At 40.7% G+C, this 27,767-nt stretch overlaps 1 protein-coding gene across 3 annotated transcripts in view; it reads right to left on the bottom strand.

The window, feature by feature from the left end:
* Positions 1–27,767, bottom strand: part of syt7a (synaptotagmin VIIa) — a 92,991-nt gene that overhangs the window by 55,242 nt on the left and 9,982 nt on the right. The gene's annotated exons all lie outside the window — the stretch shown is intronic.

Consider the following 27,767-nt stretch of genomic DNA (forward strand, 5'->3'; position numbering starts at 1 on the left):
GAGGACTAAGCAGAGCCTCACAGGGGATCAAGCCTTTTCTGTTGCCGGTCCTTCCCTCTGGAATGACCTTCTATTAAATGTTAGGCAAGCCCCCTCTCTGTCCACTTTTAAAACTTGTTTGAAGACACATTTTTATTCTTTGGCTTTTGGCCCAACGTGATACTGGCACTGTTCTGCTGTTTTCTGGTGTCTACTGTATATGTGTCGGTATCATTAATTTGTGTTTTAATGTACTACTTTCACTGTCTTTGTTGTTGTATCATTGCTATTTTATGTTATATGTAAAGTGCTTTGTTACAGCTGCAGCTGCTGTGAAATGCGATACATAAATAGTTGTATTGTACTGTATATTGTATTAGTAGTAGTAGTAGTAGTACTAGTAGTAGGAGTACTATTATAGTCCAAGTCTACTTAAAATTGTGGTGAGTGAGTGTAGCCTTGCCTGATACGTGATGGAAAATATATATAACAATGGTGACTGTTGCTTCAATGCAGTTTGAAGAGTGTAAATGTTGTGTGATCAAACAGAATTTATGTCAATTGGTTTGGTCCAAACTGTTTTTACTTAAAGTACTTTAATACTTTCATTGTCATTTGATGTCAACATGTTGAAAGTGAGATGCTCAGGGCTCAGGTGACAACCAATCACGCCTCACCTGTCTTCTGTTGACACAATCAACAATCAAGTTAATTAAGGGGTCAAATGAAGCTAACGTGGAGATTAAAAAAAATCTACACACCCTTGTTAAAATCCCATGATTTTGCGGAATACAAAAATGAGACCAAATTAAAATCAAAACTTTTTCTTGTTCTTTATAACATGGTTGAGCAAGTGCACAAACCTTTTACAAATTGGGATGTGGCTGTGTTCAGAATCAAGCAATCAAATTCAAATTCATGTTAAATGGGGATCATCACACTCTAACCACCATTTAAAGCGCCTCTGATTAAACCTAAATAAAAGTGGGAGCAAATATACAATTCCGCCGAGGACTCAAATAAATTCTTAAATATCAAAACATTTTGAGTGGGATTGATTCGGAGTGGGTAATTTTTATTTATTATTTAAATAATTTAATGAAGAAAAAATGTGCAGCAAGAAAAGGGGTATGTTTTCCATCCAGGGCAAAAGGGCAAGTGCTTTAGCACCACTCGAGGTCTGTGCGTGTATGTGCCTGTTGTGAACCTAACATGGCGGCCAGTGAAAGTAACACCAACATGCTTAGATTCTTGCGTAAAACATGAGAAAGACTTCTTGTTTACATTCATGCAAGTGTTTTCTTCATTGTGTGCCACAACAGCCATTTCCAGGGAGCTGATTTTACGCCACGGTAGCCCATCTTGCCAGAGGGTGGGACAAAGCTAAGTTGCGCCTGCTCCCGACAGGTTTAATTGAAAAGCAGGCGAGCACTGCTGCCATTTTAACATTCTGTCACAAGCAAGCGAAAAATACAATCTCAGGTCTATATCCCCCCCGGGCCAGAGCATTTCAATACCTTTCCAATAGGAGCTGACGCCAGGCATCACTCAGAGGCACACACATCACTGTCATGTGTCACGGCTTGTTAACTGACAGGCTGCAAGCAAAGGGAGTGGCCAGGGTGGCTGACAATACAACACAGCTGATGATTAATGGGTATCAGTGGAGGCGCAGCGAGAGAGTTACAGAAGAAAAGTCCTATCTTCCTTTCCATATGGGTCGCTATGTGTGAGAGTACTCACAAATGCACCTGAGTCCCGCTGCTTTTCAAAATGAGCGGATCCACCCCGGCGAGCTATTTAACCAGCTCAATGGCCTTTACTTGAGAGAAAAAGGATCTTAAAGCCTCATTGAGCTTTGATATTTGCACAGCAGGGGGGAGATGCTAATGTATTCAAATGTGCGAGTGCCTTCGAACATTCCTTATACCCAAATATACAACGATAAGCAGGTGTCAGGATCCATTTCCACGCCGCTGAGTGACAACCGCCCGCACTTTGCCTTCAGTAAGTAGATTTGTTTTCTCCCCAGTCGCTGTCTCCTCGCCTTTCCCTCCCTTGTCACGACTGGCCTTTCATCCCGTCATAGCTTTGTCTTCCTCTTCTTCCCCACCTCCAAGTGTCCTCTGGGAAGGGAGGAGCATGGCAAGGAGGAGAAGCCGAAGGTAAACACGTTTCATATGGAAAACCAGGATGGGATCGACGTCGGATTGCACAGCCTTCCGTTGGCTTCCGGCTACAGCTTTGAGGTTAACGGGACACCTGAGGCCGATTGAAGTTGGAATGAGCACACAGACACACACCAACGCACCCACGCGCACACAGACACACACAAGGAGCAGCTTGGAGACAGCAAACACCAAATGACAGCTTGATGATGACATCTTGCACTGCACATTCCTTAAAAAAAAATCACAAAGTCACAACACAAATGGCAGGAAAATGGAGGGAGAAAGTTGAAAGATTTGAGGTCATACATGGAAAAATAGTGGCTTCTTAGATGTCAGTGAACCGGCAACTGAAAACAGTGCAAAAGTTATTATTATTTGTTGTATTTACCATTCGATCATGATCATGATCAACCTGGTAGTTAGAAATCCATCCATCCATTATCGATTGTGCTTGCTCAGTAGGGTTGTGGTTAAGATGAATCCTACCCTAGTTGATTTTGGGTGAGAAGTTTATGTATACTCTGCACTGATCACCAGCATATCACAGGGCACATATAGACAAACATCCACTCACACTCACATTCTCACCTATGGACAAAATTGGCATGTTTTTGTAATGTGGGAGTAAATACCATGAGAAAAACATGCAAGAATGAAAAGTCTACTCTACTTACAGAAAAATGCACCCAAACTAATCAGGAAAATCTTCATCATGCACAATGACCCAAAACACTACCAACACAACAAAGGACTTCGTCAGGGGGGAAAGGTGCAAGGTCTTCAATCAATCACTGGACCTTATCTCAATAGAGCATGCATTTCTCCTCTTGAGGATGAGACGGAAGGGAGAAACACCCAGAAACAAGCATTTCAAATGAAGAATGTCAACAGCTTGATGCACTGTATACGCGTATACATATATATATATGTATACGCATATACATATATATGTATACGCATATACATATATATATGTATACGCATATACATATACATATATATGTATACGCATATACATATATATATGTATACGCATATACATATATATATATGTATACGCATATACATATATATATATGCATATACATATATATATATGCATATACATATATATATATGTATACGCATATACATATATATATATGTATACGCATATACATATATATATATGTATACGCATATACATATATATATATATGTATACGCATATACATATATATATGTATACGCATATACAGATTTATATGTATACGCATATACATATTTATATGTATACGCATATACATATTTATATGTATACGCATATACATATATATATGTATACGCATATATATATGTATACGCATATATATATGTATACGCATATATATATATATATATATATATACACACAGTATATATACACACACACGCACAGTCACGCACACATATGCATAATGCATATTTGAAAGAGCTACAAAGTGGAGCCACACAGTTCTATTTATTTACGTATGCAAGGCAATGGATTAGTAAACCAGTTCTTGCTTTAATGTGAAAGAGGATCATATGATTAAAAAATGCAAGTCAAATTAAGGATTACTTTTTTTCATAATAATCCCCCATTTTACAATCTTCCTTTCCATGCAAATTCCACTAAATTATGAGGCATTTTGCAATGATTCTGTGTGCTGCAGCCAACTTATGGACTGCATCCTAAACGTCTCCATCATCCCACCCCGCATCGTTTTATGTCCTGACATCCGCCTGGCCTCCTCTTGATTAATCTTGTTCTGATCGTAAAGATGTGGATTTAAACCTCGCGAGCATGTTGCCCCTCTCACCCGCTAATATTTATCTGTACTCAAAGAGGCTCTTAATGACAAAGATACATTGTTGTCCTCCTCAGCAGGAGAAGGTCGAAGAGGGTTCATGCTTTCAGTCTGCTGTATGTCTCCATTCAAAGCGGGAGTCTCCACTCGTAGGTCACTAAGAGTGAGTCCATTAGATTCACAACATCATCATGGGGAGCAAAGGTTCTTATAGAGCTAGTGCAAAGTGGCTCAGTGATGGAGGCTTTGTATTGCATAATTTTGGATGATTTGTGAGGTTTCCTCAAGGTCAAAGAAGGGTGATGTGGAGGGGCCATGTTTTATGACGTGTCAGTTCATGGAATAGAATGCAGCATCCAGTCAGTCTTGTTCAGAAACGCCGGCATTCTGCTGCCTGCTTTATATATTTTTTAAAAGTTGCAGTAATTGCAGCACGTGCAACTAAACAAAGAGCAGGAAATACGCACTGAGATGATATGCAAATCCTCAGCACCGGAGAACCAGCATTGCCTCCACCGTCTGCGATTTTTTGTTTTTTTGCTCGGCAGCGGGATTACGCAAATACTACGTAGCTCATTTTCATAAAACTTGAACCAAAGAAGAACCTGCTTTGGGGAAGAGATATAACTTCCTACTGTCGAAAGATTTAGAAAAGGGGGCAGTTTTTTGATCATTGAAGGAAGCTACTGATGCACAGGTTGGGGGGTCATTGTTGGATCCTTATTGGGTACCTTTATAAAAGCCCCTTTATTTACCTAATGCCGTCTTTGCATTTTTGTTGCTAGATTAAGACATTTTTCAGACTATCCCAGAATCTGTCTTTGGAAAAGTCACCTAGCAACAATGTTAGCTACTTTTAAAATATGTTCAGAAACTGATTCAAATGCTAAAATGAATGCATTTTCCCTCTAAACAACACGTCATGCTGATGTTGAAAGGAATGATATCAAATGGGCCCTGCATTAGTCCACATTCTGCAGTGAAGTGATCATTCGCAGTTCGCCCTCAACAAAATAACATCTCCACTATTCTAAACTGGGAGGGAGGGCGAGTATGGATTTGCTCACTGAGTAAATGTGACAAGAGAGTAGAAGAAGCCATTGAGCCGTTTGATCAGAAGCTTTATAATTCACAGCTCTAGTGGTGCTGACAGGCACTTGTTTCCTTTAGATTTCAGTGGTCATTTATTTCATACGCACATAAAAGAGAATCATAATGGCCGGACGCACAGTATATGAAGGTGAGTTATGCACAGAGATGTTACAAATGAGCTTTGAAAAGTTCACTGAAGGGAAAAATAAAGTCATACAGGAAGCTTCATGTGGACATTGAAACGGTAGCAGAGGCGGGACTTATATAAAAATATAGAACTTATGTAACACCCCAGTGTTGTTAAGAGTGGAAGGTCTGTGAGTGCAGCAAGCACTCATGCTACTGTACCTGTAGGTGATGTGGCCCACATGCGGGGAGCTAAGCCACGCAGAAAGGGACCGCTTCTCAGGGGTAAGAGAAACTGCTAATTGGACAGGCGGATCTCCAGCAGTGTCCAGTCAGCACAGCTGCCACAATGTGTAACACAAAATATAGTTATGCTGTGACTGAGGTGGAAAGGTTAATGTCTCATTGCCACTGTGGTCCATATGCCTAAGGGTTCACTTATACCACAAAGACAGCGGAAAAATGATCTTTTGCTTTTTCTTTGAGTTCTTGAAAAGTTTTACATCCGGATGTCAGAATGACTTCCGGCTCACACAAACCCAAAGACAAAAAGCCGAAAAGAAGAGCCTGAAACGAAGTGCACGCAAGCTGCATGTGCAAGACCTTCCCACAATGAGGAGACAAAAATGAAAAATTCTCTGACTTTAAATTTGACAAGACCTTAAAATGAATTTGGGGATTGCTTATTATTTTAACAGCAAAATAAGATTATTTTAACAGGGCTATATTTAAATTTGCCTAAATAAGGATATGATCTGGCTCACCCAAGACCCTCATGTGGACAAAAAGTATAGACAATGGATGGATGATAAATAAAGTTAGAACTAGCCCGAGTTTAGAATTGGCTTCCTGCAAGTAATGCCTTTCCAGTGTATCATCGGTGCAGTAAAAGCAGCTAACAGCACTTCGGTCCACACTTTTTGTATTGACACAAAGACTTAACATGTATGTCTACTAAGGCAGTGCACGAATCGGTGGTGACGCAATCTGGGATTCAAGTTGCCATGGAAAAGCGATCAGCAAATCACAATTTCTGGGCTTGAATCAGAATGAATCTCAGAATATACAGTAATTCTACTTTATTACCGACCAGAGCCGCAACTGCTGAGACTCCACACTAACAAAAAGAAAACAGAAGTTATGGTAGTTATGGTGTTCGGTCCCAGTGGCTCTTCTACATCCCACCCTGTTGACCTGGCCCCCATGGCTTCATATTTAATCTTCATATCTCATCTATCTATCTCTTGTTGTATCATTGTTATTTTGTTATTGTAATGTAAAGTGCTTTGTTACAGCTGTACCTATTATGAAATGTGCTGTATTGTATTTCCGGTTCAATTGATCGATCGTTTTCAAATGGTTACATTTTTTTATGTGTTGGACATGCTTTTTTTTTTCGGAATAGCGCAACTATTAGATTCTGATTCAGAAGTCCATTTGTTCCTGTTAACGCAAATAATGAATAAAACCTCAGAGGGTGGAGTAGCTCTCATGTCTAGCGTTTTCAACAACAATTTTTAATGCATACATGAAAATAATAGTTTTCAATTTAACAAATGATCAGTCTGTTACTAATATTAAAATGATGTGTTTTCAAGCTCATGACAGTCAGTAAACTAACAGACAAAATGACTGTTTTTATCCAATTTCATCTTAAACTAACATATCACTTCCCTCCCACATTAACTTTGCATTGTTTTTTGGCCCAGTTACACCTGCCTGCTGATGCCTTCGGTAGTCCTCAGGTGTCACGTCTGCTGTGGCAGAATATGCATGCAGTTACAAAATGGCTTTTACCCAGGATTTCAGACTCCTTCTGTCTGCTTTTGTGGTTTATTAATTAAATGCCACATTTAGGAGCTTTTGTAAGGCAGTTATCACGCAGCGCGACAGAAAGTAAACCATTTAAATGCATTCAAGCTAAACAATTCTCGAGGTGCATAAAATAGATTTGCAGCTGTGAAATGCAGACAAAACGAATAATAGCTGCTTCCACGTGAATAATGTCATTGTGACTTCAAGAGCTGAGAGGACATTTCACACTGTGAGCACGGAGGCTCCGTGCGATGGGCACGCCAGGAGGATTTTGGGATGTTTTGTACTCATATGAGCACAAGAGCATTCACAAACTGACATACGATGGATGATTGACAGGTGTCTACTGAATGCCCTTCATGGACACTTAAGCTACAATTGCGGGATGACAAACTTCACACCCAGTTTGATGTCATTTTTTCATAATCCTTTAAAAGCATAGTTATCTGTTTAGCATGACATTTGTAAATGTATTTTGTTGCATGTAAGATGTACACTTTGTGTCACGGAAAGCAGAGCTAGAATACATGAGATCCAAATGATCAACGCTTTAGACTCCCAAATTCAAATTGCTTGAGAAAAAGCTCATCACTGCAAGTGTTTGGATTTTATAGAAGAGCATGTCTTTACTTCTAGTGCCCAAACATATTTGACAATGACATCCCGTACATTTATATGCTAAGAGGAAAGAAAATCAAATAAACCCCAAACACATTTCTGCTGTGTTTGTGTTTCATTAGCAAGTGACTGTTAAGCAACACATTTCTATCAGTATTTTCTCCATCATTTCACACTCACAATGATGACTGGAGGGCTGTGTTTTCCTTTGTCATTATGCACCAAAATGGTAATTAGGAGAACAAATAGGCACCTCGACGAGTTCTGAGTGGGGCTGGTCTTGGCCATTTATCAATTGTGAAAACAAAAGAGCTGAAGAATTGAGGATACAAGTGGTTGTTTTTCTGTAGGGGCGTATGCAGTAGTAAAAAATAAATGAATCTTGGAGCATATAGAATGAGGCTTTAAAGGACACGGTGAACCAATAGGGGGCGCTATGACCCCCTACACGTAGTACCATCCTAATACATTCAGGATTAAGGGAAGTCAAGCATACAGACTGACTGTGATTGTGACTGTGTTATTTTTGAATGTCATGCTTGAATATAAACTTGACAAAACAATAAAAGATACACTAGCACTCAGTTGAGCGCAGACCTCCACCAAGGCCCAACAGTCTTAAACCTGTTTGTTTGACTTGTGGCCAATACCATTCTACTCCATTCCCTTTAGGTAGCGGCCATGCAGATTAGATTGAACGGCGGTAGCTCTTCTGTAGGAATTTGGGCTTTGGAACCGAAGGGTAACGTCAAATGAAAACAATTTGTCCTTAATTTAGAATAATATATCAAAACCAAGATATCAAAATATCCATGGAGGGAGATCATGTTGATAATAGCTGTAATGTCTCACAAGGAGACAAGCCAAAGTAAGTCATTTGAAATCCACATTTTTGAAACTAGAGTGAGCAAAAGGCCAAAACACATCATCAAAAAATCTGTTGGTATGTTCCTTTAGGAAGAAGCTCATCTGAATGCAGGAATTGTGCTGCACATACCAAGTAGTATTGTAGCTGTATCGGGTAGAAGAATGTTGTCAGGTGGAGCACACCTATGGTTAAGTGCGACTGCCCCTGTAGGCTACATACAGTAAAGCGTGGCCTCCTTTCTGCTCTTGTGTGCCCCCCGTAGCTCAGACGCATTGGCCGCAAAGGCTGCGAGAGGAATCGGGCCACCACCCACGCCCTGTCTGCTCTCAAATGAGGGAGAAGATCCATCGCGGCTCCAGCGACAAGCTTGGCTGGAGTTGGATCGGAAAGACGTCATGTGACATGTCACCTATCATAGTGCCATCTCCTTATTAGCACCTCTGACACTGAATGAGAAAGCAATCGCAGAGATGTGGACACATGGGAGATACGAAGAATTTATATGCTGTATGTGTTGAATGCAAAATGAAGAGAAAGGCCAGAGTAGTGAGTAACCCAAGATCTTTTGGGACTGTTATATGAATGATGAGATGAACAAATATTCTGTCTGTCACAATACGTTTATGTTATACTTACTGTGTACAGTATATCTATATCTATCTATCTATATCTATAGACAGGAATCCCTCGCTACTTCTCCGTTTGAGTTTCGCGGCCTCAGTGCATCGCGGGTATTCAAAAGGTACTCATCCAAAAATAAAAATGAAAAAAAATACAGCCATATTGCGGAAAGACATGTTGTGTCAAAGAGATAGTTGACTGAGAGGCTTTGTACATACCCACGGGCAGTACAAGGCTCGTGATTAGTTCCCGGCGCGAGATCGACGAGAGCACGGGTGGAGTTATCCTGTGAGCTGGTTGGCTGCGCATCATCGCTGCCTCAAACGGGATTTTCCTTGTTGTGTCAGTCAGTCTCATCCACGCTAATAAACGAACGGCATTTCTGGACCAAAGGGACCAAATAGTAATCGCCATAGGCCGTTCTGCCTATCATTTTAAACGGGCTTCCGTACCTCACCAGAGTTTACTCACAACTGGACAACTGAGTAAAAGCGGCATATCAAAAATTGTGTTTTGAGTGAATTTTAAGATCTACTGTACATTACCTTGTGACTGAATGGGAAATAACGCTCACATCTATTTCCCTCCCTGGCATCTCTCATAAGGTCTTTATAAAGTATGCATGGTCTTGATCCATCACATAATCTATCAATGCCTCAGCCTCAGAAAGACTAAATTAACAAGTCAGCCTGAAATAGATGACTTCATATGAAGACTGCAACATGTTATATAAACAACGCCTAACAGGGTGATTTGTTTTCCCGTTGGTACGAGCCCCTGCTTTCATGAAACTTGCATTAATGAAAGATTACAGTCATATATCCCACACCACTTCTTGTAATCCATCAAGATTTTAGATTAGATTCAGGATCATGTTCATCGATTAAGCTTCTCACTGCTGCAGGATTCAAATCCCTTGCCATCCAAAACTTTCCTTCCCACTAGGCATCTCCTCCGTGTCACAGTGAGACCAATGGCTGATACCTTTTCCGGAAAACTGACCGACCTGAAAGAGCTTCTCCTGTTTAGTGGTCCCACAGCTTTGGCATGTTATGGTGGTTCCACATGGTTACAAACAAGCCATTAGTCAACAGCCTCTCTCGTGCCCTTGACTTTATTGACTTGAGTCCATGAGGTGGCTCTTAGGAATCGGGAGGTAGACGCGTGTCCATCACAGTAATGAGTCTGTGAGCTGTAAACCAAGTCACACATGACTAACATCAAATTACAGGCATAGCTTTATTTAGTAGTTTAAATAAAACCAATAAAATGTGATCGTATTGAAGCGGTTTACTATTCTTTCTTGGTTGGTTTGTTCCGCTTTTGCTCAGCTTTTTAGTATGTTCGTCACAATAACACCTTTAGCCCTTAGTGCAGGCATTCTCAAACTTTATATTTCCAGGGAGCTCCGATGCAGCTGGATTGATGTTGTGCCTCAAAGCAAATACTGTATTTCTCCCTTCTATGTAACAGGGTGCACACTATGTGCTTACTCCAATAGTGTCTAAGGTTTGGCAGGGTGCATGATTTTCAGTGCACATTTACAAAAATGTGAGTCATGCTCGTCATTTACATTGCAGTTTGTTGTATGAATTTGACCATAGAAAAATTTGCTGAAGTGTTCAATTCCTTGGAAAGCATTTTCAGAATGGTTAAACTAAGGGCAGTTGCCCTCTTTGTATAGAGGAGACCATTGGGGACTAACCTTGATACCACCCTAGTGTTCATACTGCATATTCATCAGTGTGCGTGAAAGCACTTGAGTGCTGATACATTCAAGTACAAGGGAATATTCTGATTTCACACAACGTGATAACAGATTCAAATTATCTGAATTTACAAACACCTTCAGAATGAGGTCATAACAGTACTTACATGCACGGTTTGTTGAATTACAGTCATTCAAAGTCCCTATAAAGTGTAAATATGTCACCTAAATTTAATACACCAAAGAGAAGAATGTCAACAACCCTGCCAAATCTGAAATGTTAAAAAAAAAAAAAAAATGAAATCACCACGAGTATGAAATTCGGCTTCAAAATTATAAAAAAAAAAAAAAAAATCAAGCCGCGTGTGTGTCCGCTGAATGTGTGAAACCAAGCCCCACTGAAAAATGAATGCTATTCCCACTAGCATCTTTCCTATGCCAAGACATCCCTACATGTTTGAACCGCGAAAATATAACTGCTTAAAGCCTCCAGTGGATGTAATATAATCCACCAGGTCATTGCGGGACTTTCTCCAGCGCTAGCCACCAGCTCGCTTGCTAGCTAACAGGCTCGGGCCTAGCATTAATAATTAAACAGCTCGCAGTTGTGCCTAATGTTGTTGTTGTCATTAAATTGTGTTCTTTGTAACTGAATTCTGGGGAGAAAAGGGACACATAAAATCAGACATGTCTTCATTCTCCTCCATTTCATTCAAGATCGAAGAACATTTGCATTTTGATTATATTGTTTTTTTCTTTTATGAATGAAAGAACGAAATGTCCATCCATCCATTATCTGTACCGCTTCTCCTCACAAGGGTCGCGGGGCGTGCTGGAGCCTATCCCAGCTGTCTTTGGGCAGTAGGCGGGGGACACCCTGAACTGGTTGCCAGCCAATCGCAGGGCACACAGCGACAAACATCCGCACTAGAACGAAATGTATGAAACAAAATGAATCACCACTGGTTTAAACAAAAAAGCAAAAAATTCTGAAAACAGCTTCAGAACAGACGAACCGTGACTGGTCATTTCCTGAGCCCTGAGTAACCGTGATGTCATTTTCAGTCGACAGAAAGTGGCTAAATGGCTGAGATGGCTAAAAACGAGTGGATTTTGCTGATTAACTAATATTCCACAAACACAATAGTGTAACCAATTGGGTTATCTATGTTGTGGTCAGATTTGCATTTTGACGAGTTGTGTTTTTTCCGAGGCTGTTGAATGCATCACGCGGCTCACTGGAGGGGAGGGGGGTGCGGCGAGAGAGGAGCAGCGGAGGACGAAGGGTAGCGAGTTTTGCGTCTGTTGTTGACCTAACGGTTGTTGTACTGTGTTGGTGTCGGCTGCGACCTACAGTAGCCGGTTGATCTAATAAAAACACGTTCATGAAACTACGTCTGACGGCGTGATCTTGGAAGACGCTACAATATTAATCAGAATATCGTGTTTAGACTATTGGAGGCGCATTGAACATATAGGAAAGACCTTTTTTTGGTTGACTTCCGCTTTAAGGTGCTTTCATACCAGAACCCTTTAAACTGAGCTTGAGTTACTTTTCCCCTTGGTGCGATTCATTTGCAAGTGTGAACACAATAATTGAACTCCGGTGCGAATAAAATCAATTCGGTTGTCTATGTACGGTTCCAAACAAACTGGTCTAATTTAATGGTGGTGAGAGATTTTTCAATTTCAAAAAGCTTCCTCACTCCCTCGCTTTCTTTTTCTTTCTGTCCTTGACCAGGGTGAGCACACAAGATAACTTCTTTAGTAGTTCATCAAGCTACCTTAGGAAGCCACTGCATGCGCAGGTAAACATGCGCCAATCCATTCGCTACACTTTTGCTCTCGTATTTGCAGTTTTGAAACAGCTAAAAGAATGTATTAAACGCAGCTGTCGCTATCCCCTCGCCTGTACTCACTCATGAAAACATTCAAAGGTTTGTATTCATTTAGTAAAGCATATTTGAATTTGCTACACTTATTCAAAGTTGTCCACACGCAAGCCCTCCCTTTACCATCTGCGTTGAGTTGTGTTGTCCGTGCGTATGATCACACACACACTAATAAACATGTTTTTAACGCTCGAGGTAGCGTAAACACAGAGACAAGAGAGGGTGCCATGTGTGCTTAGTGATGTTAAGACCTCAAAAAGTGGAGAGACAACAAATCAAGCGGGAAAAAGTGGGAGCAGTGGAAGCGGAACTTAACTATAATGCTATTGAGGAGCAATTATATGCATACAGGCCTAGAGCCTTTGTGTGCCCACATCATCAGCTCACTGCCGGGGACATAAACCAAGACAAAGCGGTCTCCGATGCTCCAGATGTATTATGTGGGTGGTATTATAAAATCTAATCCGAGCCTATTGTATTTTCCTAAGCATACGGGGCAGCTGACTGCCTTAACGCTATGTCTATTTATGTGTGTGTGCTTTTGTGCTTGTGTATAATGTGCGGCAGTGGGCTGTTGCCTCGATGTCCAATTTCCATCTCTGCGCTTCACACTCCAGTATCCTCTCTCCTTCAAAAGTGGCAAAACAATTATTGAGAGTGTAATTAAAGTATTGGCAGGACAAGTGCAACAGTAATTGAATGACAGCTAAATGACAGTGAGGAAGCCTCGTCCAGCACTTTCAGTTATTATTTTTTTTTTTGTAATCTCATCAAGTGCCTTAGCTAGTTGCAAGAGAACTCACCAACACAACATTCACACATGCATGGGAAGCCCAGACAGGATGCTCTCATCATGAGTCAGTAACACTACCTGGAGCTCTTCACCTGCGTTTTTTTCATTCAATTAAAATTCTGCTTGTAAACGATTCTTTCGTGACCTGTCTATACCAGCCAATAAAAACGAAACATCATTGAGCTAAATGTCGAATTACTGACTTGGCTACAACTCAAATCATCCCCACAGACTCCATTAAAAGGCATTAAAACTCCGACCCTCAGGCCACCTGACGTCAACCATTTCAGTCTTTTCAGCCTCCCCTTGTCTATATTTCAATGTTGTGTGCAATCTCTCTTAATGTAGTTTGTCCATGTGTGAAGAGGATGTTTTTAATTGGAGAGAGGAAACATTGGGGCACCATGAATAATACCTTGAAAATAAACCATTCTGCAGGAACTACTTTTAAAAGATTCAAAGTTCATTTCCACCTTTTAGCGGCCAGATTTGTGTTGCATGTCCATGCTGTTCTCATACATAACATCTTGTTTCACTTCTTTTTGTTATGCTTCACGGGCATTAACGGTGCGCGCCCTTTGCCTGTATTGCTATTCTGAGCTTTCACGCAATATAATTTAGTAGAACTTCATATGAAGGTGAAAGCAAGGAACTGACATTTAGGTGGAAAATCAAAATAAAACATCTGTATATCAGAGCAGCGTGTTTGAACAGGCATCGTTGTTGCTGAAAGATAGAGTCACGCGCTCCTGTGGTCATGCAAATTGGATTTCAACCGACATTTTTGTCAACAAAGTAGCACACTCAGATATGTTAATGAACAATCAGTTCCACACAATCCATTTTTATGCTCATCCCCAGTGATTTGAAACGTCTTGAAAATTGATAAATGATCTATGAAGCCGATAATTGGACCCTGAAATTGATTATATCTAATTCTTTCAGACACTACAAAGAAAATGTGTCCAGTTCCTATAATTTAATGTTCATGTTGATAAAGACAGTTTATGACCAAATTCTTGAATGGAAACTTTGGCTCGCCTGCTGTCATAAACTTTGTCCGACTAGTGTTGGTAGCTCGCACTAAAGGGGGAGGGTCTGTGCCAGCAAACAAGTGTGGCAGGTAAGTGAGGGGCGCTGAAAGGTTACAGCGGAAGGCTTAATAGTTGTGATCCTGTCTTTGTATGAGCAACACCCTGCTTTATAACGATAATTTACTCTGTCAAGCGTGCACCAGAAGACCAGGGTAACTTCACAACAGGCTGCATTAGATTTGTTCAAGCGCTGTTGCTCAAATAAGATGGAACAGAGAATCCCATCTCTCCAGTGGCCAGTTTTTTTTCCCCAGATGACCTCCCATCTATCAGAGGTGAACCTCCACAATGGTGCCGCTGAACTCGTCCCGTTAAGCCGAGTGAAGGGAAAGGCTCTGGGGAGGAAACTACATTGGTTCAGAGGCACCTGTTTTTAGACTCCTTCTGGACAGGCGGCACCAAAAATAACCCTCATTAGCATCAGTCAGTGTCAATGGAAGGACAAATCAAAGTACATAATGAAATATAGTATACTGTATCCCATAACCTCCACTGCCAGAGACATAAAGTATGAATATTTAGTAGATTTCCTAGGTATCTGTACTAGACTATTTATTTTTCTGATGACTTTTTACTTTTATTCCTTTGACTGAGTAATTGATTGAGATCTTGAAGGCTTATAGGGCGGGAAAAAAACAGAGACAGCGGCAACATGGATAAATACAACAGAATCATAGGAACAGGATATTCCCCATCCATGGCCTAATTTAAGAGATTTGTTTGATGTTGTCAGTTCTAAGAATAACTCGTAGGGAATACTTTGTGTCTTGAGCTGTCCCAAAAAAGACTAGGTTTTGGTGCTCCTAGGTTCTCTGTCTAATCTGAAGAAAAAAAAAAAACATAACATTTTTTTTCAGCTGTCATCATTAGCTAATGTAATTATTTTTATTAATCATTTCTCAGCGTTAGCAGACTATTTGAAAATTTTGTTTTAAGAGTGAGTCCAGTGAATTTATTTTCTCCTCAGTACACACACAAGTTAATAAATAAAGGAAAACATCTTGTGTGCATAGTTTTTTTTTCCTCCTTATACCAGGTTATCAAAATGGATATTGTGTATAATTGATTTTGAAATTGTTTGCTTTTGAACTTAGGTACAATTCATTCTGTACGATTTTACTTTAACTTGGGAGGCGGAGTTTGAGATTTAAATGAAAACAGCACTTGTCAAAAGTGTTAGAAATACCAGTTTGACCTGATAGTAGTACATTATCTGTATGAAAAAATAAATAAAATCAGACCGGTCTGGCCCCATCCTTACCTACAGCATGATGTTTAACAAACCACCGCACTCAAGGGAGGAAAAAAATAATAGTGGGCCTCACAAAAAAAAAAAAAAATTAATAAATAAAGACTTGTTTAAACCAATTTTGTGTGAAAGTAACACTCCATTACGGATAAGGTGCTTTTCTGGGTTACTACTACTACTACTCTTACTACTTCTAGTTCCAGGTCCATTAAATTGAGGTTCGACTGAACATAAAAACAGTATATAATTGTTTACCTACAATGATGTATTGGTTTTAGCATGTTCAATAAAGAAAAGGTGAAAAAAATCATTTCATTTTTCTGTATGTGGCCCTTTGAATAAAAAGTTTGGACAACCCTGATGTAACGTATCGCCTGCACCTACTTTACATATGGGCTTCATCCAACAAACACGATTAATAATGATGATGATAATGACACCATTTAACATGCGTACTATTCCACAGACTGAAGTTTTTGTTTTAGCCCACAGCAAGTGCTACATAAACAACATTTGCTCTCCATAAGCACACACAGGCCCTCACCGCTGCTGTCTGTTGGTTGACTGCCCATTGATGTGTTTGCTTGTAGAACTGTCAACAATTTACAGCGGCGTAACACCCAGCAGACTGAGACTTATTGACGACGACGCGCAGCTGCTGGCTCTCATCAGGATGGAGTCAGTGGCTCATGGGAAATATAGTTTTCTTCTTGTGGATTTCACTCTGCCAAGACCCAGACTGTAATTTTCCTTTTGCATTAAACTCAATTATACAGCACCAGGGGACATTTTAACTGACTTAATTCCTACTCACAAGTATATTAATGGAAACTCTTATGGCGCTAGCATGATTGTGACACTTGCATAGTTGGGTACGAGAATGGCTGCTTTACCAAGAGAGATGTCATTGTTTGTCGCTTAAATAAACAAATACATCAGCTCGCTGGCAAAGAATAAATGACAGGTCTGGTTGCCGCTGTTACACATTGGCATGCAGTCAGTGGTCCATCACCTACTTCGGACGCTGTTGCGGCACAAATCATGACAAAGACGTCATTTGGCGAACTGCTGCGTGCATAGCTGAGGCGGGAAAATAATATTGTGATGCTAAACTGAAGATTTACTAACTGGGAAAAAGAGAGACATTTAGGTTATTAGCAATAACCAGCCAAGTCCCAACTGCAGATAGGGCCTTTCATTTCATTTCCTTGACCGACTGTGGGTAAAAATAATAAAGACAATTTTAAATAATATTCTTAATGAGATTTATTGTTGTTTTTGTTGTTGTTGTTGTTGTTGTTGTAGTGCACTACATTTTGCCCACGTGCTTCAAGACATGCATAATCACTTCGACGCAATCAACTGAATTCTAATTGATGACTATACCCAACCCAAGTAAATACAATCAATGTGTTTTGGTGACTAAACAATCTGTTAAGGTTTTTCCAACAACCTTTGAACATTTCCCTGGGATTGTTTCTGGGTTTTATGTGTAGTGATTTTGAGATGAAAAGCACAGAAAACCACAGATGTAACAGTATCTCCACCGACAACCGCGAGTGCCCTCCCCGAAAGCAGATGTCTGCGTAGCACCTGTCCAGTCTTCCAGGAGGAGAAGGGCAACTACACCTGAGCCTGAAGATAGAAACTGGAGTGGGAATGTGATGGTCCCCTATGTGGCTGGTTTGTCAGAGAACATATTTTTTCCAAACATCCCAATGCATTTCAAACTCACAAACACCCTGTGACAAAAGCGGATTCACTTCAAGGACAAAATACAGAGAAACAAACTCAGCAATGTTTTTCATAGAGGCTAGTTTAGTAACGAGTGCAATGACCTCCACGTTGGAGAGACCAAGGAACCATCACACAAGTGCATGGCACAACATCGACGACCAGCTTCTTCAGGTTCGGAGTCAACATTTAACTTGCATCTTAAAAGAAGGGACATTCCTTTGAGGACAATCCAGTCCGAATTCTGGATAGGGAGGACCGCTGGTTTGGAAGAAAAGAAGCCATTTGTCGAACAACAAAAGTCGTCTCTAAATAGGAAGAGGTTTAAGGCATCACCTATCAACGGCCTGTTACGATATCCTGACATCCCTCACTCCAAAGATTGGTCTCATTCCGCGGGAAGAATGGCCGAGGGTTTTTTTTGCCACCAGGTGAGTAAACGACTAGCTGATATGCAGGACATACACTACATACAACAACAACACCCTTTTGTGACCACCCCCAGGGGACACACTCACAGAGGCATAAATAGGGACACTCCTCACCTGGACTAAAGAAGCATTTTATATTAAGGGTGAAAGGTGTTCAACAAGAGAAAAGTCACGTTGCCTCAATTCAACTTTTGCAGATTACCACGACCTGGATGACTGAGGATCGAATCAAAGTTCATAACAAGACTAACCTGTGAAAAGCAGCATGATGCAACAGGGTGAAAAATACAAAGAAGAAACAGTAGTAGAAGAAACAGAAGCAGCTACTGTATAACTGTTAGCTTTTCCAGTAACTACATTGCATTGTCAACTCTTATTCTTACCATTTTTATTTGGTAAATGACTTGATAGACATGTTTCACGTCTCACAATCACAGAGTTAGTGGATTGGCCAACCTGTGTTGACCACACACAATGACTGCAATCAGATATACCCCATTTTCAAAGCAAGTCAGGGGGACCAAAAAAAACCCACTCTTAACACACCCCATAGCACAGGATAATCACTTACCAACATCGGCTTGGTCTATCTAGGCATTAAGGCCTTAGGGACAACCGATAACAGGGCCTTTGCTGACTTTAATCGGTAAGGGAAGAAAGTACTAAAAATCAGCTTGATGATTGGGATGTGCATAGCCCGCCGAATACAATCAGAGACAAACAGCAGAATCTAAAAGGAAAGACAAGCTAAAGTGCTGCAGAAGAATACATTTCAACTTGTGGCAACATCTGCTCACCCACAACTAACGAGCACACTCAAATGTGTAGGTAAGTAATGGTCTTGTTTTTCCATTCTTTTTTCATTTTACTCTCAGCCCTGCTGAGAGCTCGCCACACTGCCCAGGGCACACGCATACTAAATTGCCACAAAGCATCTCGCTGGTACCACGCACGTTATTTATTGCGATTGGACTGGAAAAACAAAGCGGCAGAACTAACCTGATCAAAGTTGATTTATTAACTGTCTTCAGGAGACCTACAGCTCCCTTCATGTGTCACGGCCCAGATGGAGGAGGCTCAGAGTAACGAATGCTAAGAGGCAGCCTCTCAGCCTCGTCTCGATGAGGTTTGTTAAATTACCAAAAGGACAAACAGGGCGCTTGAGCTATTTGTATGCAACCTGACCTTTAAGACGATTGAGGTGCTCTCCAGAGAACAAACCGATCCAGGAAAAGCTTTCAAACGGAACTAGAACAATAGAGTTTTGTGCTAGTCAACACTTCCTCCTTTCCTCTTTAAATTAGGTTGCATTTGTTTGCCCCAAAAGTCAGAAAGAGGGATTTAAAATAAACTAAAATATAAATGTGTTTCATTTCATAATTCAAGCAAAAGGTTTGCATTTTCAGTCTTAAGAGTCTTTGATAGTGCCATGAATGCCAACTTCTACATGACGAAACAAACTTACATTAGGGATATGAAACAATGACATTTAGCACATCCAAGGACAAATTCTGATCCAACTTATTCTTATCTCTCACAGTACAGAACCAGATACTGATAGTCAACCGCTGTCTGTAAATATTTTTATTTTCCTCCATTTAGTAAACACGGCACAGCTAAGCAATCATTGAACAAGTTTTTCTATTATTATTTTATATTATATTAAATAATTATAGGCAAACCACACATGCATGGAACAATGGATTCTTTTAACCTCACACAGCTGGTTTGGTGATTTTTATGAGGAAACAGTGAAAACATTGCATCAAAGCCAATAATCCAGGGCACAGTGATATCAGTCACAAACACTGAAATAAATATCAGGTATCTGTGACTTCATTGTGACAAAAGCACACCAGTCCACTTTAAACATCAGCTAATGGCTCCGATTTGCACAAATCCCCAGCAGTTATCTAATGGCTATGTGCGAAGTGCATCATTTCAAAAGACTAATTGATGCGCAAATGATATGTAAAACAGGATATGTGTGCATGTGTGTGTGCCTTGATGGGAATTGTTGTACCGTGCATAGCCTCTGCTATTCCAGGCACCTCTTGGGGATTCCTCACAGTCCTGGAGGTTTGGACCTAAGACAACGGGGGTGGTGGTCCAGAGGAGTCCACAAGGGACCTTGGTACACATGTGTTTGCGGACTGGTGAAATGACAAGTGTCACTTCCACTGCATTTCTGGCTGATTACTGTATGGTTGAATGGTTGAGTGGTCACAAACAGATGATGTAATAATGTGTGCGGGGAGGGGTTTGGAGCATCTTCTCCATCTGGTCCAGTTAGATTATGCAAACCTGCTCTCAAAACACTGCAACCAAAATAGGTTTAGACGGACCAAAGCAGGGGAAAAAAAACATTAAGGAGGACTGCACGCGTGCCCTACCTAAAGGCTACGTACGCTAGCTGCAGGCTGACAGCCCGCATAGTGGAGAGGGGATGAGGGGTACACACGTATGGTTGGCTGCACTGGCGACTTAAAGAGGACAATGACGATGGCAAGCAGGACAACAGTTGCTCACGGCTCTTCAATGTGCAGCCCAAAAAACGACTAGGCAGGACTTTTCTCAATTGCTCACGTCTGTAATTTCCCTTTTGAAGAACATCTCTAAATGTTGTCAGCAATGCTTGCCAAGGTTAGAGAAAAGAAGACAAAGACAAGAAAAGACAGTGTACACACTTATTAAAGTATGTCAAGAGACTAAAAAGCTCGTTGCAGTTTTTTGTACCTCACAAGACATCAGAGTGCCTTGGGAAATTGTTCAGTTCCACCATTGTTGTTAAGCCCAACTGGTACAAAAACATTGAAAATTGAGACTGAGAATCATAAAGAAGAGCTTCTAATTTACATAATTTCTGCAAAGATATCGGCTCTCTTTTAATCCATCAGGTATCGAGTTTTCTCACTGGATGAAGTGCAAGTTTCCCAGCATTCTCTGACCCTTTGGCTAAGAACATTTGGGATATATGCAGTGCTCCTTTTGTTTTCAACTTTATCCAAAACTAATTCAGAGCTAAAACAAATACGTTAATTGATTTGTATTTAAAAAGTAAAAATTTAAATAAATAAATAAATAAAAGAAATAAGACCAGATTTTGCCAAATATTTTTTGCATGATTATAGAAATGCACTTGTTAGGAACTGCCATCCGGAAAGAGAGTTGGGGATTCTCCCAAGAGACACCAAAAAGAGGTGAGCGTCAGAACGGCCTTGCCAGTGGCAGACCACTTCCCCCAGGTTATTTTATTATTTTGTTTACACAGTGAAATATTCCATGATTATATTGAGTATAGTGATCATTATATTTTGTAGTTTAGAGCTAACATAAAAAAAAAAAACACAATTCACCATCTCAAGAGATTTGAATATTACATAACCAATATGCTTTTTAACATAGGAATTAGGTAGAAATTGTCTTTCTGATATGCATGCTCATATATCACATGCAGTCTATATTTGATAGGAGCTCCTTTGGCGTTCGCTTTTCCATGATATTCAGATTTTTTGGCTGACAATGCAAATTCACGCAGACCTGCAGAAACAATTTAAAGTACTGAAATATGCATGTCTTTTACGTACCCTTCATAACTATGGATTTAGAAGTTGACTGATGTGTAAGTAATGTGTCTCCGCTGGGCTCAGTAATGTTGACGCAAATGCTCCCTTTGTGGGAGTGACAACGGCGCCGTGGCACTCCATTTTTCTGTTTGGTTTGCCTACACTCAAAGAGATATTTTTACTTGAGACTGGATAATCTATTGCAGTTCACTACATAATAAGGTAAGCATGTCTGTCTCACAGTTCTGAGGTTCAGAGTTGGACGCTTGGCCCATAACTTACTGAGTGGATTTTGTATGTTCTCCCTGTGCTTGCATAGGTTTTGTTTTATTCCTTCCATATCCCCCCCAAAATAATGTAAGCTTAATTAAACAATTGGAATTGTCCAAAGGTGTGAATGAATAAAAGATTGTTTGCAATTGGCTGGAGACCAGTCCAGAGTGTACCCAACCTCTCGCCCATAGTCATCCAACATAACCAACAACAATGAGGTCAGGTGATAGATAAAGTTGGATTCGTGTCATCAAAATTTGATCTGCAAATTATACAATACTTTGTGAATGGCTTTATTTTCCCCCTCATAATTGTGACATTATTGTCTGAATCACTTGCATTGTGGACGTGATAGCCATTTGTAATCAGCTCCATAAAGCTGTTTTGACACCAAAGAAAAAAATGAAACATTCACAATGGACTGAGTGCAGTTTGTTTACAAGTGGCTCCTTCTAAAAATCAGTGCAAATCATCCCTCCGCAGTGGCTCAATGAATGCAAAAGTAGAGCATCCCTGTCGCACAAATGTAGATCTAAGAGCTATCATCAAAAAAAAAAAAAACAATGGCGCCATACATTTCGAGGTGCCACCAGCGACAGATGCTGCACACGCGATCAGAAAGCAGCGTTCACATAATCACTAACGCACACACCACCTCCAAGAACAAAGCACTAGTCCTCTACTATTACCGCAACTGTCCACATTCTTAGTTAATACTTCATTCTTATTTCTAATTAAGTGCCATTTCCTGATTATATGCTGCCCTGTATTTAAAATCAAACCACATTCATGGTGTGGAATGGACTTCTTTCTTGAAGAAAATGGGATGAATTCCCCCAAGGCAATATTTTAAAATCACAAGGAAACCTTCAAAACCTCATTTCCAACTCTGCAGCTTCACCTCGTGTCCTCAAGCTATCCTTCCATTCCATCCATTTCTTTATCTCCCTTACTCTGCCTAAACTCTGAATCTCTAAGTACATGCCGGTTGTGATCCACTGGATAGTGTAGTGCTCGAGCAAGAGATGTTTTATGGGCCACGTCCAGGTAGTCAAATGTGTGTGGAGTACATCACACAAAGTACTGCAGCAAACAGTGGCTAGTAAACAGAGGAAAACATATGGGAGTTTTTTTTATTGTGTTTTACAGGTCGTTGAAGAAGGGGGATGGCGTAATAGAGCAGACATTAGGACAAGAAGCTTTTTCTATCCACCTCCTCGAGCCATTTCAAGATGGCATTATAATTCTCTCCGAGTCTTGTGAGTTTCAGAGGCAATACTTGCAATCACATAAGAATGAATGAGATATTCAGTAGAAAAAAAAATGGACAGCATGGTCCTGCTATATTTCAGTTCATCCTTCGCACCACCGCCATATATAGTCTCAGATTTTGAATGATACTTATTAACGTTACGAATATTTTGGCGAAACGAGCGCCTCCTTGTCAAATCTATTGTTAATGGTCTGTTTGTATGCGTTTGTATTTGTTTGAAGGTTTATAATTACCGTAAAATGTATGCTAATTTCACTTAGCTCATCTATTCATTTCGTGTCCATTTCATGTTAGCATTCAGCTGGCGGACTTTAATTAGACACAATTTTTAGTGTTTAAATATACATTGTTTAATTTCTTTTGTTTTGTATCCGTCAGTATTACAGTCTCATGTTTCGCAAACATGTTTCTACTGGAGAACTGTGCGAGTAAGAAAGTCATCTTGGCTTTCTCAAAGGGACGTCATACGGTAATCTCTCGTATGAGTAAGAACAGATGCTGAGTAATATTTTTAAAAGTGTGTTTTAATACGTCTTGGTGTGTTTTAAAGGGTTATTTTTTTAAAAGCAAACTTCAAGCTTTTTTTTTTTTTTTTAAATAAGCTTTTTTATATAGTCTCGCAATACTACAGAAACTACCCCGAACCCACCCCGCGATGAAATGTGCATACAGTGTATTGATATGTCTGTGGTGTCTATGAGATTTGACTGTATGTCCAGAATGATATTGACCTCAATATTAAAGCACGTAACTGAATACAAGACTGATGGTAAATGTTCTCTGCAGCACATATGCTTCTCTAATTGCTATAGATCCATGTTTAAACTGTTCCGCATAACCTTGGGTGAATCATGTTTAATACATGACGCTTCCTCGTGTCCATGGAGCTCGCGAACTCTCTTTAAATGAGCTCTGTCAGGCGCCCCGAGACCAAGGAAAGATTGTCGGAAGAAGCCGGCAGCCACATGCCTGTCAATGCTCAGCCGCGTCCAATGTGCACTGGGTCTGCCTGGCCGTCAGAACTCACTATCAGTATTATTTGTTTGAAAAGCGACGTTTAAGAGCAAACCTGATTGTGAATCCTTTCCCCGTCGGATGTCGCAGCTGCCACCGTGCGTTTTACCTCAAACTTGCCATATTTGCTTTTTTCCCCTCACCTCCCCTGTCTTCTACTCTGCAATGCTACGTTCACACTATGTTCCCTGCGGCCACGGCAGCCCCGTTTACCCGAAACTTAGTGCGCTCTGGGATTTTAGGCATTTTGTTCTCCGTTGTTAAATATTGGTAAGTTTTCTCACAGTCTATCACGGTATCTGTGATAGGGCGTTGTTGGGGAAGAGGCTGCTGAGTCCCATAGGCTCAAAGGCGCTAAGTTTCAGCTCATGATACACCATGGATGCCAGTACTTTCCCCATTCTAATGGGCTCCCTCGACTGCCAGGGCAAATTTTTGAACAGTTTACAAATTTGGCTAGGCATCCACGGCAACCACAGCATGTCACATTTGCTCATGCCGTCCCCTGCGATGTCTCTTATTTGTCCCATTTTGTGGCCTGAAAGGTGGCTGTCGTGAACGCCAGCATATAATGTAAACGGAGCATAATTAAGAATGTGTGTTTCAGAGGGCAGTGGAACAGATGACTAGGCAGGACCAGATAAACCCAAGGGATGGTCTGGGAAGCCAATATTATGTTGTTCTATGTATGTATTATCCTTCTAGGATGGCTTCATTAACGAGTTAAAATGCCCGTTGTCTTGTTAAGACTGCTTCAAACACCACCGTTGGGCAAAGAAAACACTTTACCAATGGATAATCACAAAGCAGACATTATACTTCAGCAGCGTGCGTCTTATTTACTGTAACACCCAGGAAGGAAAACCACCACAGGCAAGATGCACACGGGATGATAGCATGACAATTACTGTATCATACTGGAGTTCTTGTTTTTATTATGTAATCAACATGCTTTTTTTGGTGGTGAGTGAGCCGAGCTGAATCACTGTTGCATTCTGGGAGCTCTCTGTTTGACCTGCGTGTTTGTTTTTGCGGACTGTGCAGCAGGATTGTGCCAGTGACCACACATTCAAGCGCATGCAACTCACTGTGGGACTGCGGAGTCCAGATTTGACTGTTTGCTCGTGCAAATGCAATCTGATGGCATTTGACTGCCTGCCAACTCTGTGGGAAAATACACTTCAGCAGCTAGTGGCCCAACATTTAAAAAGCCTCCAATGTCGAGACAATTGGGGAGTATCTCATTCTATGCCTTTTATGAGTCATTAATGGTACACCATCAGCAGTCCGTCCCAAGCCTGAGAGCCATAATCACCAGGAGGGTTCTATGGACACTTGGCATTAATCAACGAATGTGGTGTATTAGCAACATGATCTGTAGATGTGGAAAAGCAGAACTGCTCATTAGTGTGAGAGTGAGGTGGAGAGAAAAAATATATACCCATACAGCTCGCCAAAGTTCAAATGATTCCAGTCAATTAAATTCAAAGAAAAAATAACAAATGATCAGCAACATCAAACCAATTTATACCCAGTTTGCATAATTCATAAAATATGATCGTGTCTGTATGTGTGGGGTGCGATTCGCTTCATGAACGGTAAATTTTAAAATGTAATGATCCGATTTGGTTCGCATTAATCAAAAGGGATTTTTACGGGTGTTGCTTTAACCGGTTATTTGTGATTAATTAATTACAAATAAATGAATGCATTCAAAAAATATGGAGCTATTTTAATCACAGTTTGCATACAATGCGGAACGTTTGTCAGTGCATCCATTGCAGGTACACCCGATACACATCCGGACATGTCGGAGCTCATCTAATAGAGGACTAAGAGTTCAAAATAGAGGAATCACCACATTAAAAAAATACCAGTGTGTGTGCGCGTGTAGAGTGGCACAAAAGGCCCATTTTGTGGCTCAAGCTAGTCTGAGATGCGTTGCTTGGCCAATCCTGTGTGTCTGGCTTCTCGTAGGTCCATGGCTTAGCTCATTCACTCGCTCCCATGCATGAACAATTGCTTGCCTCCAATTCAGTATGCTCCTCCAGATGCACAAATTGCCCCTGCTGCCAAATCAAACATTGGATGATACGCTTACAAAAGTTAGATGACGGATGGGCAATCAAAAACAATAAAAGTGATCATCTTTTGAAGTGGGAGGAAGCGAGAACAATAACAGTGTCTTCCAGCCATCAGCAATATGATTTTTATTTCCTTTCTGCGCTGTCATAACAGCCACAATCACGCTGGTTCCCATGAGTCTGTTTTCCCCCACACCAGACTTTAAATTTCCCAATCAGCCCAGTAAATGCACATTTCAGTTGAGGGAGACGAGTGTATATTTGGGGCCCTCAATGTCCCACTTCATCTGTCCCTCCTGCCTCGGCTCATTACTCCACTCTCCCTGCCAGCTCCCCCTGCTGCTCCTCCTCTTCTCCACCTCACTCCACATGGCGCTACACGCAGTCGCGAAAGACCAAAAGGACAATGGTTCAAATCCTTCAATCTTTTTGTTTGGACATGGATATGGATCGTAAGTAAATCAGAAAGGCTTTTCTCAGTGTGGTACCTTTATAGGTCATACTTTTGTACCCTTACTTTAATAACTTGGGAACATCTTTCCTGCCTTTGGACTCCAACAAGTACTACAGATGACCTTGAAATTGAAATCATTGTTTCAGTAAATACACTTTTTATGTCACTTTTGTTTGGTTGTGTGATGTGAGATTTTTCTCCTGTAAAATGTGTTCCTTGACTCAATAAAGGTTAGGACACACTGGAGTGGGGTACCACGAGAACTGTTATGTACCGTACTTCTTTTTTTAGCACCGTTGCATTGGCATAACATCCACTTTGGCATGACACCTAACTGGTGAGGTTGAAAACACTGCTGTCTACTGATTGAGCAACAGAAAAAAAAAGTCACTCCTGTGCAACAATGGTAAGGGAACGGCAAGAGCAAAAACTTTTCTCAGTAAAAATTTCTCCTGGTCGTCTTTGACGAGAGAGCCGAGCCAAAAGGTGAAACTCTTGATTTGCCGGTTGACCGATGTTCCAACCCTACGGCTACAAGTTTTGGGTAGTGATTGAAAAGAACAGCATCATGAGCAGAAATAATTCCTCCACAGAGTGTCTGGGCTCGTCCTTAGAGAAATGGTGAAGGACTCCATTTTGAGAGGAGCCAGTAGAGGTGAGGCAGGCAGACTTTAGACACACTGAAGGGACCACATATCAACCACAAGTGCTACAATTCAGTTTGGTTCACAAAGATATTGGCGAACCCTGATCAGTTTCATTTTTCCAACTCGGTTGGCAAAATTTGTCTTTTTTTGTAATACTTCAAGCTTTTGCAAACAATGAAATACTACAAATTAACATTCCTATTTCTTTCTTCTCATAATACAGAATTTATTGTCTCCCCGGTGGCGTTTGATGCCATCATTATTCACAGCATTATTGCAACAATTTTGAAACCGAGATATACGGTATTTATATATTCATAATAACGTTACATCCGTACTGCTCAGTGACAACATGGGTTGATATTATTTGTCACAGCTTGCCTGGGGACACATTTCAGTCCTTTTGGGTGGAATTGTATGACAAGGATCCCTTTTTTGACTGCTACCCTCAAGACCC

Source organism: Filicampus tigris, chromosome 4 (genome assembly GCF_054856515.1).
Source record: "Filicampus tigris isolate MCC_2025a chromosome 4, RoL_Ftig_1.0, whole genome shotgun sequence".
In the NCBI taxonomy this organism is placed as follows: Eukaryota; Metazoa; Chordata; class Actinopteri; order Syngnathiformes; family Syngnathidae; genus Filicampus; species Filicampus tigris.